Here is a 15,925-nt window from a genome sequence, read left to right as displayed (position 1 = left end):
TACCAGTTGCTAAGACATATTACAAAGCCAGAGCCAAAAAAGCAGCACAGGACAAAGCAAACAAATAGCACGAACTAGAAAATTCTAAAACAAACCTATGATTATCCTAGAACTTGACAAGTGATAGACATGTTATCAAGAATCAGTGGGCAGAAGATGGAATATTTAATAAATGGAGTTGGAAAACTGGCTCCTATCTGAAAAAAAAAAAAAAAATCTGTGTGTGTGTTAGTTATCTTTGGTTGACTGAAGACCTGAATGTAATAGGTAAAACTGTAAAAATTCATAAATAGACTATGAAAATTATAGGCCGGGTAGGGCAAGCCTGTAATCCCAGCACTTTGAGAGGCCAAGGCAGGTGGATCACTTGAGGTCAGGAGTTCAAGACCAGCCTGACCAACATGGTGAAACCCTGTTTCTAATAAAAATGCAAAAATTACCTGGGCTTAGTGGTGGGCGGCTGTAATCCCAGCTACTAGGAGTGCTGAGGCAGGAGAATCGCTTGAACCTGGAAGGCGGAGATTGTAGTGAGCTGAGATCATGCCACTGCACTCCAGCCTGGTGACAGAATAAGACCCTGTCTCAAAAAAAGAAAGAAAGAAAGAAAAGAACAAAGAAAAAATTACTGACTCAGAGTAGGTAAGAATTTTTTTTCTTTTTTTCTTTTTTTGGAGACAGAGTTTCACTCTTGTTGCCCAGGGTGGAGTGCAATGGCACAATCTTGGCTCACCACAACCTCTGCCTCCCAGATTCAAGTGATTCTCCTGCCTCAGCCTCCTGAGTGGCTGGGATTACAGGCATGCGCCACCACGCCCGGCTAATTTTTTGATTTTTAGTAGAGATGGGGTTTCTCCATGTTGGTCAGGCTGGTGTTGAACTCCCGACCTCAGGTGATCCACCCACCTCGGCCTCCCAAAGTGCTGGGATTACAGGCGTGAGCCACAGTGCCTGGCTGGTAAGAATTTCTTAAAGGAAATCCCAAAGTGGGAAGGTGAGACAGAAGTGGGCCCTATGGGAATACATGTTGCTATGCAGAGAGGGGCCTCTATATTGTCTTGAGGGATGGGAAGGGTTAACCCTAAAAAAAGAGAGCTGGGCAATGTTTCCGGTTCTGAGGAGTCTGGGAAATTGAAATATTCATGGGCATCCACCCAGATATCCCTATCCTATTGGTGAGGATCCCAGGTTTTCCCAAACTGGGACCTTACCTTGGCATAACAAAACAAGCTTGCCCTGGTTGGGCAGTTAACCACTCTATTAAGTCTTGGGCTTCTCCTAGTTAGGCTCTTTCCCCACTTCCTTTTGTAGAAGATGAAAGTGTCTTTGCATGCAATTAAAGAAGCCCTCTGGCTTCCATTTCTGGCTATTAGTTGTTAGTAACCTTTTGCTGTTCACTATCTTTCTGTAGGGACATCAATGGTGTTCAGCAATGGCCATTCAGCGCTGTTACTTTCATAGCTACTATCCCCACTTTCAACCCCCAACCTCAAGTGCCTGTTACATTCATTGACTGCCAGCACACTCCAGCCACAAGTACCCCAGCCAATTCACCATGGTGAGAAGCCACCGTGTGCACAGGCTTTCCTGTATTCCACCTGCCATGGGGTTGGGGTACTCCTTGCTGGCTGAGAGGTGAGTAACACAGCTCCCAAGCTCCATCTAGTCACCTACTTTCTTGGATCATTCCCAGAACCAACTGCTACAGATAAGGTTCTTGGAAAGAAAACACTCAGATGGATGTTTATTAGGGTTCAACACCTGTGAAAGAATTGAGTGGAGGACGAAGCCAACTGCCATGAGGACTTGATAAGTCTCCATCAGGCCATAGGGAGACTGGGAGCAAGCATTGCCTGGCAGAGCTATCATACACCTGGCGGAAGTGGCTGGGCCTTCATACACAACCTGCCAGTCCCCATCACTCGGTCAGCAGGTATGGCTGTCCCAGGAAGCACAAGACCTCAGGCAAGACTTCTCCCTGCAATTGGGCCACAAGTCCTTCCATGAAGAGGGAGCTGAACAGTGGTCTCCATGTCTACAACCACCTCTGACAGCAGTTTGAAGACTGTGTGAATAATAACAATAGCCAACATCTATTGAGTATTTGCTGTGCTGGACAAGGCTAAATGCTGTTCAAACTCTGAGGCAGGTACCACTACTACCACCATGTTTGTGGCTCCAGATGAAGGAGCTAAGTAATGCACATGAAGAGAGTGTGGGCCGGGCGTGGTGGGTCATGCCTGTAATCCCAACATTTTGGGAGGCTGAGGCAGGCAGATCACTTGGGGTTGGGAGTTCGAGACCACCCTAACCAATATGGAGAAACCTCGTCTACTAAAAATACAAAAAGTTAGTCAGGCGTGGTGGTGCATGCCTGTAATCCCAGCTACTGGGGAGGCTGAGGCAGAAGAATCACTTGAACCAGGAGGCAGAGGTTGCAGTGAGTTGAGATCGCACCATTGCACTCCAGCATTGGCAATAAGAGGAAAATTCTGCCTCAAAAAAAGAAAAAAAAAAAGAGTGTAAATGACTCACATAGTATGTGATGAAGTTGGAATTCCATTTCAGAGAATTTTTTAATTAGTGGAATAAGCTTTTTTGGATAATTTTCCGCTTTTCAGCAAAAGTTGCAGATAAGGTAGAAAGTTGCTGTGTACCCTTCACCCAATTTTCCCTCATGTTAATAGTACACAACCACAGTCAATTCATCACAACTGAGAAGCTCACACTGGTACATTACTGTTAGCTAAACTGTGACTTTTTGGGGGGTTTCCACTCATGTCCTTTTACTGTTCCAAAATTAAATCCAAGATGTTACCTTTTATTTAGTATCCCAGAGATGTGGACTCTCAGGTGTAAACTTTTGACCTGTCCACATTATCGCCTGCTGTTTCCACAAAGGCTTTGCAGACATAAACCATTCAGGTGCCTGCTTGCTGCCTCAGGTGTATGTGGGCAGCCCCAGAATGAGGCCTGCTGGCTGACTAGGTCACTGTTTCATCTGTGAATGTTTCCTTTATGCTGGCATGTGGAAAAAAACTCCCACCAGGCCCAACTCAGCAATGTACTGGTGTTTACTTGGCCCAGCAGGCATTTCCTGGGCCTCTGCTGTGTATGTGTGGAGGTGGGTGTTGTCTGAAGGTGCCAGGGCTGCTTCAGGCTTGACCCTGTTCTCCAGGAGCTGCCAGCAAGCATGCAGCTTCTCTCACCTGCCCATCACCTGTGCTCACTGGCATGCAGGTTTGGCTTGAGTCAAAGAGGAGTTAAGTAAGTGAATCCCTGCTCTTGCCCCCACATCACCGAGCTACCTTGCAGAACTCAAACATGCCCATCGTGTCTGCTCTGAGTTCCAAAGCCCTTGAGCTCTTTGTGCCTCAGTTTCCTGATCTGCAACATCTACTTTATAGAGTTCTTGTGAAGATGAAGGTAATTACTAGGTGCAGAACATTTAGAACAGTACAATATGTGGCACGGATAAGCTCTCAATGATTAATAGTTGTTTTTACCCAGTTCACGTGGATGTTTAGAGAGAATCAAATGAGATTGTAAAGGTACATTATAAATGGTGAGGCTTGCTAAAAAATGTTAGCACTGATTTTTTTTACACCACAGTCATGTGTGGCTTAAAAATAGGAATACATTAGTGAAATGCATCATTAGGCAATGTGGAACACCATAGAGTGTACTTACACAAACCTAGATGGTATAGCTTCCTCTACACCTGTTCTATATGGGCTAGCCTGTGGTTCCTGGGCTGCAGACCTGTACAGCATGTTACTATACTGAAAACTGTAGGCAACTGTAATACAATGATATTTGTGTATCTAAATATAGTCAAAGAAAAGGTCATGCATTGCACTACAACATTATGACAGCTATGACATCAGTAGGTGATAGGAATTTCTCAACTCCATTATAATCTTATGGGACCATTGTGTACATGGTCTGTCATTAATAGAAACATCATTATGTGGCACATGACTGTACTTTACAGTATCAGGAGACATAAGTAGTCCATAGGAAATTGTTGTCTGTCTAGGTTTGATGACCATGTCCAAGTACAACTGAAAAATGGATGAGTTCATAAAGTCTACAATCCTTTATGGAATCTTTATTAAGTGCTGCCCATAATTTTAAGCATGTGTACTCATATTTTCTCATTTACTCATCACAGGCAAACTGTGGGGTGACTATTTTTAGCCATATTTAATGGCTGTCTAAACAAAGGTTCAAATATTTTCCATTCCTCAAGAAGCAGGAATCAGCCTCAATCAGTCAATATTTCTTGAAAGCCTCCCAAGTGCAGACATTTCTCGGTGCTGAGGAGTAAACACAATAGACCCTGCCCTAAATGAACCTGCATTCTGGTGGGAGGCACCCTGAACATGGGAATGAGTGTACCAGTCATTTCCTGTCTGCTCTCAGATCTTTGCCTAGCCTTCCCTGGTTCCAGTTGATATCACACAGGTGGCCTCCCTTACACACTAGGCTCCCTTACACACTAGTTCCCTTGCCAACTGGCTCTAAGTTTTTCCAATGGATGTACTAGAAAGAGTAAAAGGAAGGGAGAAGTCAGAGGATTCTGCCCCCATCACCACCACCTTTCCTTGCTTTAGGTGATGTCTCAGGCAGGGGCTGCGTCTCCTCCCTTGCTCTGGCTCCTGCTGGACAGCTCCACCTCATGATCCATCTTTCTTCGCCAGGCCCAGTGATTCCAGCTTTCCTGGGTAGTATCATTTCCTTGCCTCCTCTTTGGCTCCTCCAATACTCAGGGTAGGATGCTTTCCTGCAGTTGAGGTGCACCATTTCAGTTTGCTCTTCTAGCACCTTGCTACTAATTGCCTATGTTAAATCCTTCCTGTTGAATTACCTGAAGTGGACTTTATTTTCCTGCTAGAGCCTGACTGAGACCACAAATGAATAAGATAATCTCAGACAATGACAAGTGCTTTGAAGACCAAAAAATGGCGTGGGTGGGGGGCATCTTTAGCTAGGATGACCAGGAAAGAGGGGTCCTCTCTGAAAAGTGACTTTTGAGTTAAAATCTGGAGGATGAGACAGTGGCAGCTCTGTGACAATCTGTAGAAAGAGTGTTGGAAACAGGAAGAGTGGGGAACACAGGGGCACTGAGCTAGGGATAAACTTGGTGCATTCTAGAGGCAGAAGTGAAAAGAAGGTGAGATTATTCTTAAGTAACTCTAATACCAGACCGACTTCATACTATAGTAGGAATATCTAACACCATAGAAGGTTCAGGGTAACACTGACAAGGAAGAACAGGCAACGGAGTTCAGACAGAGGGGCTGTTACTTGTTTTATTTTATTTCATTTTTTGAGTTGGAGTCTACCTCTACTGCTCAGGCTGGAGTGCAGTGGTGCAATCTCGGCTCACTGCAGCCTCCACCTGCCAGACTCAAGTCATTCTCCTGGCTCAGCCTCCCAAGTAGCTAGGACTACAGGCATGTGCCACCATGCCTGGCTAATTTTTGTATTTTTGATAGAGACAAGGTTTTACCATGTTGGCCAGGCTGGTCTAGAATTCCTGACTTCAAGCAATTCACCTGCCTCAGCCTCCCAGTGCTGGGATTACAGGCGTGAGCCACCAGGCCCGGCTGGAGGCACTGTTATTTCTAACAAGGAGTGGTGGGAAGAGGCTTGGGTTCCAGTGCAGCAGGAACTGGTAGGAAACTTCATTGAAATACCCATGAGCCTTGAAGAAATGTTTGAATGAAATAAGTGCACATGAGAGTTAAGACAGAAGCTCCACAGTTTGCAAAGACGCGGAGACAAGACTATGGGGTGTGTGTTCACAGAGGGAGGACAGCTTGTCTGGAGGGGAAGGTGTGAGTCAGCAGGATGGAGGCAGGTCTTCCCTGATTCAGGAGAGCCAGGAGCACTGACTGGCCTGACTTACTGGGCAAGTTTCTCTTAATGACAGTGCCTCAGCTTTTCCCTTCACTAAGGAAGAACAACACCCACTGTCGGCTCTCCAACATAACGTCTTCTTTTGTTGACAACACAACAACAATGAGCTGAGCAGCTCCAGCTGGGCTAGAGGTGCTGGTGCCCAACTGGGTCTTTCCAGGACATGACTACCAATATCAAGGCAGGGATATCCATACGGAGGGCACTCTCAGATAACTGGAGCTGTCATCTGTGCGGCTGATGTCTTGATCTCCCAAGGGCCGCAGAAATTGTAGAAAAGTAGTGCCTTCTGTTTTGGACTTTCCCTTCACAGCATGTGCTTATTCCAAGGACCTAGATGTATTTGTTTCCCAGGGCTGCTGTAGTGAGGACCACAAAGTGGGTGACTTCAACAATAGAGCATTTTTTTTAAAAACTTGTGTTTTAGGTTCAGGGGTACCTGTGCAGGTTTATTATATAGGTAAAATCACGTCATGAGGGTTTGTTGTACAGATTATTTAATCACCCGGGTAGTAAGCCTAGTACCCAACAATTATTTTTTTGTTCCTCTCTCTTCTTCCACCATCCACCCTCAATAACAGGCCCCGGTGTCTGTTATTCCCTTCTTTGTGTTCGTGAGTTCTCATTATTTAACTCCCACTTACTTATAAGCGACAATATGCACTACTTGGTTTTCTGTTCCTGCATCAGTTTGCTTAGGATAATGGCCTCTAGCTCCACCCATGTTCCTGTAAAAGATGTGAGCTCTTTCTTTTTTATGCATAGTATTTGAGGGTGTATAGGTATCACATTTTCTTTAACCAGTCTATCATTGATGAGCATTTAGATTGATTGCATGTCTTTGCTACTGTGAATAGTGCTGCAATAAACATACATGTGTGTGTGTCTCTATGGTAGAATAATTTATATTCCTTTGGGTATATACACCCAGTAGTGGGATTGCTGGATCAGATCATATGGTAGTTCTATTTTTAGTTCTTTGAGGAATTGCCACACTGCTTCCCACAATGGTTGAACTAATTTATACTCTCACCGACAGTGTAGAAGTGTTCCTTTTTCTCCACAATCTTGCCAGCATCTGTTACTTTTGACTTCTTAATAATAACTATTCTGACTAGTGTGATATGGTATCTTCTTGTTGTTTTGATTTGCATTTGTCTAATAATCAGTGATGTTGAGCTTTTTTTCATATGTTTGTTTACTGCATGTATATCTTCTTTTGAGAACTGTCTATGTCTTTTGCCCACTTTTTAATGGGATTGTTTTGTAAATTTGTTAAACTCCTTATAGATGCTGGATTTTAGACCTTTGTCAGATTCATAATTTACAAAAATTTTCTCCCATTCTGTAGGTGATCTATTTACTCTGTTGATAGTTTCTTTTGCTGTGAAGAAGCTCTTAAGTTTAATAGATCCCATTTGTCAATTTTTGCTTTTGTTGTGATTGCTTCTGGTGTCTTCATTATGAAATTTTTGCCTGTTCTTATGTCCAGGATGGTCTTGCCTAAATTGTCTTCCGGGGTTTTTGCAGTTTCAGTTTTGCATGTAAATCTGTCATCCATCTTGAGCTGCTTTTTGTATATGGTGTAAGGAAGGGGTCCAGTTTAAATTTTTTGCATATGGCTAGGCAGTTATCCCAGCACCACTGAATCAATAGAAAATCCTTCACCCATTGCTTGTCTTTTTCAGATTTGTTGAAGATCAGATAGTTGTAAGTGTGCAGTCTCATTTCTGGGCTTTGTATTCTGTTCCATTTATCTATGTGTTTGGTTTGTGGCAATGCCATGTTGTTTTCATTACTATAGCCCTCTTGTATAATTTGAAGCCTGGTAATATTATACCTTCAGCTTTGTTCCTTTTGCTTAGGATAACCTTGGCTATTCAGGCTCTTTTGATTCTATATGAATTTTAAAATATGTGAAGAATGTCATTGGTAGTTTGACAGGAATAGCATTGAATCTGTAAATTGCTTTGGGCAGTAAGGCTGAGGCCATTTTAATAATATTGGTGTCTTCCTATCTATGAGCATGGAATGTTTTTCCATTTGTTTGTGTTATCTCTGATTTCTTTGAGCAGTGTTTTGTAATTCTCATTGTAGAGATTTTTCACCTTCCCAGGAGGCTCCTGAGTCTCTCAGGTAAATAGATCCTAGAAGGGTCAAATTAAAGACACCTCCCTCTCCCTTCAAGTCTGAATTTTAGATTAAGCACTGTTCAGCCCACTGCTGGAGTCCCACCACCCAAGTTTTCCAGGAGAGGTTGTACATTTCTTTCTCCACTCCAAAGCATTTTCTTAACTTCTGTCTGTTGTCAGCAGATAGACAGTTTGCTACCAAGAAACTTCGAAAGCAGAATCTTAGAACTGCAAGGCCCTTAAATATCGTTTAATCTAACTTTGCCTTTCAGAAATGGGAAACAGGAGTCCAAACTGGAGAGTGACTTCCTCTCTTCGAATGGCATTGGGAAAATGCAACTTCACGGGTGGGATAGCAGTCCTGCCCTTGGGTTGAAATACTTGTGTTAGATAAACTCAGATGCTGCCTATCACAACTGGTGAATAAGTCACCCAAACTCCAAAAAAAGGGAATTTTCCTGACTGTATCCTGTGAGACAGTAGTCAAGAAGTCAGTACATTCGGTGAATGATCCTTTGGTCAGAATGGCCACCATGCATGGAGTAGGCACCCAACAAATGTGGTAAATAAATGAGCAGCTCTTTTTTATTAAGCTGGCTAGTGGTCTGTCTATTTTGTTGATCTTTTTGAAAAAAACAGCTCCTGGATTTATTGATTGTTTGAAGGGTGTTTTGTGTCTCTATCTCCTTCAGTTCTGCTCTGATCTTATTTATTTCTTGTCTTCTGCTAGCTTTTGAGTTTTTTTGATCTTGCTCCTCTAGCTCTTTCAATTTTGATGATAGGGTGTTGATTTTAGATCTTTCCTTGCTTTGCATGTGGGCATTTATTGCTATAAATTTTCCTCTAGACACTGCTTTAAATGTGTCCCAGAGATTTTGGTATGTTGTGTCTTGGTTCTCACTGGTTTTGAAGAACATCTTTATTTCTGCCTTCATTTCATTCTAATTTGATTGCACTGTGGTCTGAGAGACTGTTATGATTTCCGTTCTTTTGCATTTGCTGAGGAGTGATTTACTTCCAATTATGTGGTCAGTTTTAGAGTAGGTGTGATGTGGTGCTGAGAAGAATGTATATTCTGTGAATTTGGGGTGGAGAGTTCTGTAGATGTCTATTAGGTTTGCTTGGTCCAGATCTGAGTTCAAGTCCTGGGTATCCTTGTTGATTTTCTGTGTTGTGGAGCTGCCTAATATTGACAGTGGAGTGTTAAAGTCTCCCACTATTATTGTGCAGGAGTCTAAGTCTCTTTGTAGGTCATTAAGAATTTGCTTTATGTATCTGGGTGCTCCTGCATTGGGTGCATATATATTTAGGATTGTTAGCTCTTCTCGTTGCATTGATCATTTTACCATTATGTAATGCCCTTCTTTGTGTCTTTTGATCTTTGTTGGTTTAAAGTCTATTTTATAAGGGACAGGGATTGCTACACCTGCTTTTTTTTTTTTTTCCTCTCCATTTGCTTGGTAAATCTTCCTCCATCCTTTTATTTTGAGCCTATGTGTGTCCTTGCATGTGAGATAGGTTTCCTGGTTACAGCACACCAATGAGTTTTGACTTTTTATTCCATTTGCCAGTCTGTGTCTTTTGATTGGGGCATTTAGCCCATTTACATTTAAGGTTAATATTGTTTTGTGTGAATTTGATCCTGCCATTTTGATGCTAGCTGGTTGTTTTGCCCATTAGCTGATGCAGTTTCTTCATTATGTTGATGCTCTTACATTTTTGGAGTGGTGGTACTGGTTGTTCATTTTCATGTTTAATGCTTCCTTCAGGAGTTCTTGTAAGGCAGGTCTTGTTGCAACAAAATCTTTCAGCAATTGCTTGTCTGTAAAGGATTTTATTTCTCCTTCACTTATGAAGCTTAGTTTGGCCGGATATGAAATTCTGGGTGAAAGTTCTTTTCTTTAAGGATGTTGAATATTGGCCCCTACTCCCTTCTAGCTTGTAGAGTTTCTGCCAAGACATCCACTGTGAGTCTGATGGTCTTTCCTTTGTGGGAGACTCGACATTTCTCTCTGGCTGCCCTTAGCATTTTTACCTTCATTTCAGCCCTGGTGAATCTGATGATTATGAGCCTTGGGGTTGCTCTTCTTGAGGAATATCTTTGTGATGTTCTCTTTATTTCCTGGATGTTAATGTTGGCCTGCCTTGTTAGATTGGGGAAGTTCTCTTGGATAATATCCTGAAGAGTGTTTTCCAACTTGGATTCATTCTCCCTGTCACATTCAAGTATGCCAATCAAGCGTAGATTAGGTCTTTTCACATAATCCCATAGTTCTCGGAGGCTTTGTTCATTTCTTTTCACTCTTTTTTTCTCTAATCTTGCCTTCTCATTTGAGTTCATTGATTTGATCTTCTATCTGTGATATTCTTTCTTCTGCTTGATTGATTCAGCTGTTGAAACGTGCATGCTTCACGAAGTTCTCATACTGCATTTTTCAGCTCCATCAAGTCATTTATGTTCTTCTCTAGTCTGGTTATTCTAGTTAGCATTTTGTCTAACTTTTTTTCAAGGTACTTAGTTTCTTCGTATTGGGTTAGAACATGGTCTTTTAACTCAGGGAAGTTTGTTATTACTACCTTCTGCAACCTGCTTCTGTCAATTCATCACACTCATTTTCTGTCTTGTTTTGTTCCCTTGATGGTGAGGAGTTGTGATCCCTGGGAGGGGAAGAGGTGTTCTGGTCTTTGAAGGTTTCATCCTTTTGCCCTGTTTTTTTCCCCCCCATTTTCGTGGATTTATCTCCCTTTGATCTGTGAAGTTGGTGATTTCGGGAGAAATCTGAGTGGGTCCTCTCCGTTGCAGTTGGAACTATATCTTTATTGGCCTGTAGAGGCACTGCCGGGCAGCCTCGGATTCAGTCAGGTTGCTGGGTGGGTGGTCTTCCTGGGGTTTGTTTGCAGGTGAAATGAGCCCCGCCTTCCCAATGGCGTCTCTCCTTCCCTGAGCTCTATCTTCCCGGTTGGGGTCAAACTGGTGTATTGGCTGCCAAGCTCTCTGGCTCGCGGGCTTCAGTATGAGTTTTGTGGGGGGTGGGGCCTGCCAGGCCTTATGACCTGTTTCCCTGCTTTCAGCTCTGCCTCTTTCTTTCCGTCCTGCTGGTGCTAGTCCAAACTTCCACCCAGGTCTGGCGACAACTTGCGGCACCAGGTGGGAGCCGGCGCTCAGATTTGCATGACAATCCAGTGCGCCCTTCAGTCTAGCGGGGCTCTCTTGGACCGTGGGTTGCAGGAGGGATGAGGTAAGTACAGGATCCAAATCAGCACGGAGGGGGTGAAGTCCCCCGACCCTCCCAGCTGGCTGCACGTTCCAGGTGGGCACGTGCCCCACTGTGTCTTCGTTCTTTCTTCCTGGGCGGCTCTCACCCTGCTTTGGCTCCCTCCCTGGGCTACTTTCAGGGCCCTTCCAGTCCCCCAAAAATGAACCTGGCGCCTCACTTGGAATCCTGAAGTCCTGTAGCCCTATGCCGCTCATTTGTTGGGAGCTGCATTCCCGCGTTGCCTCCTCTCGGCCATCTTGGCACTGCCCTCCCATTATTTATTTATTTTTAAGATAGTGTTTAGAGATGAGGTCTTGCTATGTTGCTCTGATTGGTCTCAATTTCCTGAGCTCAGGAGGTCCTCCCGCCTGAGCCTCCCAAAGTGCTGGGATTACAGGCATGAGCAGCTGCACCTGGCCATAAATTACATTTAAAAAGGACCCAGTAGGCTGGGCGTGGTAGCTACACTTGTAATCCCAGCATTTTGGGAGGCTCAGATGGGCAGATCACCTGAGGTCAGGAGTTTGAGGCCAGACTGGCCAACATGGAGAAACCCCATCTTTACTATAAATACAAAAATTAGCTGGGCATGGTGGCGGAGCCTGTAGTCCCAGCTACCTGGGAGGCTCAGGCAGGAGAATGCTTGAACCTGGGAGGCGGAGGTTGCAGTGAGCCGAGATTGCTTCACTGCACTCCAGTCTAGGTGACAGAGTGAGACTATATCTAAAAATAAAAATAATTTAAAAAGGAATCCAGTGCAAAATGAAAGTACAAGGCCATTTGTTCAAAAATATGAATTTCAGGACAGTGAGAGTGGAGTCCATCCAGCACAGGACCCTGTGCAACTGTTCTTGCTGCACCAACTGGGGTGACCAAGACTGACTTCCTTTGTGTGTTTTTTGTGGGGAGGGCTTAAGCCTAAGAGAATATATCTGGGTAGTTACAGAGATCTGGGTTTGAGTATCAGCTCCAGCACTTTGTGTCTAGGTCAACTCAGAGCTTCTTGCTCTAGGTCTGTTTTCTCATCAGAATAATGGAGTTAATAAAAGTCCCTACCTGTAAGGCACATTTATTTCCCTCCATTTCATCTGAGAGCAGTTCCTAAGTTGTATTTGAGTATCCACTCACTCTTCCCCTCCTCTTGGTGTTTAAAGCAGGAATAGGAGGGAGGAACATCACCATTAACTAAGCCAACCATTGCGGACCTGGCGTGAGTCCATGACTCAAGCCCATTCAATCCAGGTGAATCTCAGGACTTTGCTGAATGGCCTCAGACTTCCTGCCATCTAGAACAGCCTGAGTGTAAGCTGGAGTTGCTGCAGTCAGGAGCATATGTTCAGAGCTTGGGAAGTCAGCAGTTAGCTGCAGAAAAATTGAGTTTTGATGGTGTCATTCACATCCTGAATCTAGCTGTGCCTGAAGGTAATGCTCTGCCTGGACTATTTTCTCTAAAACAGTTAAAAACAGTCCTGCCTGATTCACCTCCTCCTGGAGCCGCTGTGAGGATGAGGTGAGAAATCCCATGTAGAATACGCAGACAGCGTACAAGCACCCAACAAAAGGCAGCTATTATTCACTTAACGGCAAGTAACTATGATTGTTGCTGTTGCCATTGTTGTTGTGGCTGTGTCTGGGTGTGGCCTCGCTTGCAGTTGTGGCCCAGACTGACTTCCAGCTGCAGAGATTTGGGGCAACCCAAGGAGGGGCTCCCCAGGGCTGGGTTTGTTTGGAAGCTGCGTCTCGGTGTGGGCTCCCAGTGGCAACCCTGCGTGGATAATGCTGTAATTGCAGCCTTCCCAGCTGTCGGCCATGGAGACAGCCCAGAAAATGAGGTTGGCTCAGTAAATATTGAACCAAATTATGCAAATGAGCTCAAACAAGAGACTCAGCTGCAGAGACAGGGTTTGATTGGTAGGCCCTGGCCCAGCTTGCAGGAGACCCCTCCCCTTCCCCCAGACTGCTCTGTCAGCTTAAGGCAGCCACCTGGGCCTGCCAAGGAGGCCGGGTCAGCCCTGGGGCTGGGACAGGTGGCCCTGGGGTCACCCTTGCCTGCTACTGATCTCCATCAGGAATGAGAGGTTGAACAGCTTTGGGGAGCAGGGGCAGGGATATTTAGTTCCTGCTACATCCTCGTCTCACTCCAAAAGGATCTGCCTTGGCAAACAAATCTTTTGAGGGCATAGACCTGGTAGTGGCGATGACTTCTGTCTGCTCACTATGCCTGCTGCTGCTGATGGGTTAGTACTGTGTAGGGACAGAGGCATTGGGATGATGGAATGATTAATTTCCCCTGGAAGAACAGCATTTTAGTGGCTCTTCCCTCTGGGCAAGTCAAGGCCCTAAAAACTCCTGCAGTGATTGTGTCTACTACTACAGGGGAACTCAAGATTCCAGAAACAGGTTAGGAAGCAGGCAGGGTGTGGGAAAGTAAAATCTGAAGCTCTTTTGTGCTAATGGACAAAGGTCTTTGGCTGGTCGAGGTGGCTCATGTCTGTAATCCTAGCACTTTGGGAGGCCAAGGCGGGCGGATCACGAGGTTAGGGGTTCGAGACCATCCTGGCTAACACAGTGAAACCCCGTCTCTACTAAAAATACAAAAATTAGCTGGGCGTGGTGGCACATGCCTGTATTCCCAGCTACTCAGGAGGCTGAGGCAGAAGAATCGCTCGAACCTGGGAGGCAGAGATTACAGTGAGCCGAGATTGTGCCACTGCATTCCAGCCTGGGTGACATAGCAAGACTCTGTCTCAAAAAAAAAAAAAGGTCCCTGTGACCTCCTTGGGGACAATATGTATCTGGGTATATCTGGTGAATGAGTGGGTGTGTCTGTGGACCTCATTTACTACATCAGGATATTTGGCCGAAGGAGCAGGACAAGTTGCAGGTAGAGCCTGGAAGAAGAGGGGAATGGGAGGGATGGCTGAGGTGGGGGCCACAGCGCAGATCCCAGTCCTTCCCCAGGTACTGCACCCAGCAGGCAGGAGCTGAGGCACTCCTTTGAGGCCCAGATTCCTGAGAGAGACACAAAGTGGGGAGCCTTCCCCACTCCTGCATGGACAATGGTGAGTTCCAAGAGATGAAGATGGCAGGGACAGGGTGCCGCTTTGGAAACTCAAGCATCAGAGGCTCTGTGTGTCCTGCAAGATGGTCCTGTGGGATGGACGTGGGTGCTCTCAGGGGACACCGACAACAGTGGCAAAGCATGGCCAGGGGCCACATGGGCATCAGACACCACCAAAGGAACTTAAGTGGAAGAACGTGGGAGAGGGATCTGTGCATCCTCATGAGTCAGCCCTGGGGGTGTCTGTGCAGAATCAACAGTGAGACTTGGAGGTGGGTGGAAAGGGCCCAGCTCCCAGGGCAGCAAGTAAGGCATTAGATTAGTTTCTCGTTTCTGCTGCAACAAATGACCACCAGCTCTGTGACCTAAATCAATGCAAATATGTGATCTTACAGTTCTGGAGGTTAGAAGTCTCACATGGTTCTCCATCGGCTAAAATCAAGGTGCCAACAGAACTGTGTTACTTTCTGGAGACATTAGGGGAGAATTGGTTTCCTTGCCTTCCCCAGCTTCTAGAGGCCACCCACATTCTTTGGCTTGTGGCTGTAGCACTCAGGCCTCTGTTTCTATCATCACAGCTCTGTCTTCAACTCTGACACTCCTGTCTCTCTCATACAAGGACCCTTGTGATGGATTACATTGGGCTTACCTAGATAATCCAGAACAATCTCATTTTAAGGTCAGCTGATTAGCAACCTCAATTCCATCTGCCACCTTAATTTCCATTCGCCAAGGAATCTCACATATTCACAGGTTCCAGGGACTAGGACATGAACATTTTTGGGAGGCCATGATTCTGCCTATCACAGGCATAGACTGAGAAATTGAGTTGATACTGTTCAGTGTAACCCCAAGACTAACCAGAGGTTGGTAAGGCTTGGAGAAACTAGATTATGCCTAGAAATGTTTTTATTTCCATGAAAATAAGATAATAAAGATGGCATCTTGGCAAAGCACGTGCTGGTGACTATTATATGTGTAAAATTAGAAATTAGCAGTACCATGGTATTTTCTATGTACCATGTCTTGTTCAGTGTAAACTTTAGAACTGTTTTCTCCCCACAGTTTCAGTAAGAAACTTATAAATTTGTTTTGCTATGTTGCAGACAAAGTAAGAAGAAGCTTTTTGTTTTCTTGGTTTTTTTTTTCCTTATTTTAGTCTGATCCTTTATCCCAGTAATCAAAACTTTTCTGGTTTTACAACTGAGTGTTTCTTAGCCCTTCTACTTACTTTTTTGTTTTTTGAGACAGAGTCTCACTTTGTCACCCAGGCTGGAGTGCAGTGGTGCGATCTTGGCTCACTGTAACCGCTGCCTCCCAGGTCCAGGTGATTCTCATTTCTCAGCCTCCTGAGTAGCTGGGACTCCAGGTGTACCCCACCAGGCCTGGCTAATTTTTGTATTTTTAGTAGAGACGCGGTTTCACCGTGTTGGCCAGACTGCTCTCAAACACCTGGCTTCAAGTGATCCGCCCGCCTTGGCCTCCCGGAGTGCTGGGATTGCAGGCGTGAGCCCTTGCAACTGGCCAAGCATTTCTACTTCCAAATCCATAAG

Source organism: Cebus imitator, unplaced genomic scaffold (genome assembly GCF_001604975.1).
Source record: "Cebus imitator isolate Cc_AM_T3 unplaced genomic scaffold, Cebus_imitator-1.0 Scaffold244, whole genome shotgun sequence".
Taxonomy (NCBI): Eukaryota; Metazoa; Chordata; class Mammalia; order Primates; family Cebidae; genus Cebus; species Cebus imitator.
This window is presented reverse-complemented; position numbering follows the sequence as displayed.